The 3,283-nt window shown below is 41.5% G+C and overlaps 1 pseudogene across 1 annotated transcript; it reads left to right on the top strand.

Annotated features, from left to right (window-relative positions):
• Positions 1–533: 533 nt before the first annotated feature.
• Positions 534–1,373, top strand: LOC308427335 (complement component 1 Q subcomponent-binding protein, mitochondrial-like; annotated as a pseudogene). Its single transcript has one exon. The product of its transcript is annotated as a complement component 1 Q subcomponent-binding protein, mitochondrial-like (transcript).
• The last annotated feature ends 1,910 nt before the right edge of the window (positions 1,374–3,283 follow it).

The raw sequence follows: 3,283 nt of genomic DNA, 5'->3' as shown, positions 1-3,283 counted from the left end.
ATTAAACAGTATAGAAGTAGAAGAGACACCAATCAATTCATTTTGTGAACCCCTGATTACTCTAATATCCATTCCATAAAAACTCAGCAACAAAACAGAATTGCAGACCAATTATCATGTAAAACCACAAATTCAGATAAAAAATAATGAATAAAACAACAACAACAAAAAAGAAATAAAACTGAAAAAAACATCCAAAGATCACCCAGCATGTTCAATGGGGTAGGATTCACTAAAGAGATGCAGGAATGGTTCAACATAATGTGTTTAAGTATAAGAAAAATAAAATAAAATTAAAGCAAGTACTCACCTAATTGGATGATGAAAAATTCACTGACAATATCTAACCCCAATTTATAATAAAGTTCTTGGAATGGTTATGGATAAAAGGGACATACCTAAACATAAGAATGTCACTTTACAGCAAACCTATAGCCAACATTACATTAACTGGATAAAAATTCAAATTAAGGCGCGAGGTCACAAGGTGTCTTGTCCAGGTCTTCCTTCCCTCTGCAGGTGTCCACCCTGCAATGCTCCTGCTGCTTCACTGTGTGCCCCGCACCCTGGGCACCTCTGCCCTGGGCCTCTGAGCCACCATCCCGGCCCCGCCTCTTGGGAATCTACTGCAGCCCTTGCCAGGGCCATGCCTCAGGCCCTTCGGTTTGCTCAGCCTAAGAGCAGGCTCCCCCCTGCACTCTGGTCTTCTGCAGCCCCCGGTTCCCTGTGCCTGCAGCTGTGGTGCTCTGCACACGGAAGGAGACAAGGCCTTTGTTGAATTCTTGACTGATGAAATTAAGGAAGAAAAGAAGATCCAGAAGCATCAGTCCCTTCCCAAGATGTCCGGAGATTGGGAGCTGGAAGTGAACAGCACAGAGGCGAAATTATTGCACAAAGTTGCTGGAGAAAAGATCACTGTTACTTTCAACATTAATAACAGCATACCTCCAACATTTGATGGTGTGGAGGAGCCCTCACAGAGGCAGAAGGCTGAAGAACAGGAGCCGGAACTGACGTCAACTCCCAATTTTGTGGTTGAAGTTACAAAGATTGATGGCAAGAAGACCCTTGTACTAGACTGTCACTATCCTGAGGATGAGATCTGACACAAAGATGAGGTCGAGAGTGATATTTTCTCTATCAAGGAAGTTAGCTTTCAGGCCACTGGAGAGTCTGAGTGGAGGGATACAAACTACACACTCAACACAGATTGCCTGGACTGGGCCTTGTATGACCACCTAATGGACTTCCTTGCAGACCGAGGGGTGGATAACACATTTGCAGATGAGTGGGTGGAGCTCAGCACAGCCCTGGAGAACCAGGAATATATCACCTTTCTTGAGCACCTCAAAAGTTTTGTTAAGAGCCAGTAGAACTGTCAGGTACTGAAGGCTGTAATTTAAATGGTAAGCTTTGGCCAGTGAACAAAAGCTACCTTCACATCAGAATTGTGCTTTGAAATGGCAGTCATCCTAATATATGGGGGGGCAAGTTTAATTTGTTGCTGTTACACTCCCATTTACTGTTTTTTTTGGGGGGCTTTGTAGACTTTTGTATAACATGAGGATGGACAATAAATCTATCTTCTCCAGGGGAAAAAAAATTCAAATTAATCCCACCAAATCATGAACAGGGAAGGGTGGACCATTCTCTCCATACCTACTCAATATACTGTCTAAAAGATTAGCTAGAGCAATAAAACTGAAGGAGGTGAAAGTAATATAAATTAGAAAGAAGGAAGTAAAATTATCTTTTTAAATTTGATATTCTCTGTATTTACAGTTCTAATGGTATTCCCTTTTCCTTGTCTCATCCCCACTCCCCCTCTACTTGTTTCCATGAGGGTGCTCCCTCTCCCAACCAACCTTTCCACTTCAATGTCTTGGCATTGCCATATGTTGGGAAAATGTTGCTTTATTGAAAGGCCTCTTCTCCCATTGATGCCAGACAATGCTGTCTTCTGCTACATATGCAATTGGATCCATGGGTCTGTCTATGTGTGATCATTGGTTGGTGTTTTAGACCCTGGGAGCTCTGCAGGGTTTGAGTGGTCAGTAATGTAGTTCTTCCCATCAGGTTGCACACCCTTTGTGCCCTTCAGTCCTTTCTCTAGCTCCTTCATTTGGGACCCCATATTTAGTCCGATGGTTAGCTGCAAGCATCATCAACAGTATCTGCATGACTCTGGTAGAACTTCCAAAGAGGCTTCCCTATCTGGTGTTTGCTAGCAACCATTATTGGTATCGGCAATATTGCTTGTGTTTGGTGGCTGCATATGTGGTAGATCCCCAGGTGAGGCAATCTCTGAATGATGTTTTCTTTAAAACCTGCTCCTCTATTTGACCCTGTATTTTCTCCCATGTAGCTTTGTTCTACTTTCTAAGAAGAGCATAGGCATCCAGACTGTGAGCTTCATAAGGTCTGTTAATCCTGTTTTGGTTTTTCAGAGCTTTCTTTGCTAGTATCTGTTAATCAGTGATTGCATACCACTGGGTTACCTCACTCAGGATGATTGCTTCTAGTTCCATCCATTTGCCTAGAAATTTCATAAAGTCATTGTTTCAAATAGCTGAGTAATACTCCATTGTGTAAATGTACCACTATTTTTTTTTTTATCCATTTCTTTATTGAAAAACATCTGGGTTCTTTCTAGCTTCTGGCTATTTTAAATAAGGTTGCTATAAACATGGTGGAGCATGTGTGCTTGTTATATGTTGGGGTGTCTTTTGAAGTTATGCCTAGGACAGGTATAGCTGGTTCTTCACTTAGTACTATGTCCAGTATTCTGAGAAACTGCCAGATTGATTTCCAGAATGGTTGTACTAGTGTGCAATCCCACCAACAGTTGAGGAGTGTTCCTTTTTTTTATACCCTTGCCAGCATGTCTGTCACCTGGGTTTTTATCTTAGTCATTTAGACGGGTGTGAGGTAGAATCTCAGGGTTGTTTTGATTTGCAATTCCATGATGACTAGGAATGTTGAACATTTCTTTAGGAGCTCTCAGATATTCGATATTCCTTAGTTGTTTGGCTCTATACCCCATTTTGGATAGGATTATCTGATTCTCTGGGGTCTAACTTCTTGAATTCTTTGTATATACTGGATATTAGCCCTCTATCAGATGTAGGATTGGTAAAGATCCTTTCACAAAATGTTGGCTGCCATTTATCCTCTTGACAGTGTTCTTAGTCTTAAAGAAAGTGTCCAACTCCATGAGGTCACATTTTTGGATTCTAGATCTTAGAGCATAAGCCATTGGTGTTCTGTTCATTAAAATTTCCTC

This window comes from Micromys minutus (assembly GCF_963924665.1).
Source record: "Micromys minutus genome assembly, chromosome: 11".
In the NCBI taxonomy this organism is placed as follows: domain Eukaryota; kingdom Metazoa; phylum Chordata; class Mammalia; order Rodentia; family Muridae; genus Micromys; species Micromys minutus.
Note: the sequence above shows the minus strand (reverse complement) of the source record. Positions and strands in the feature narration are given on the sequence as shown.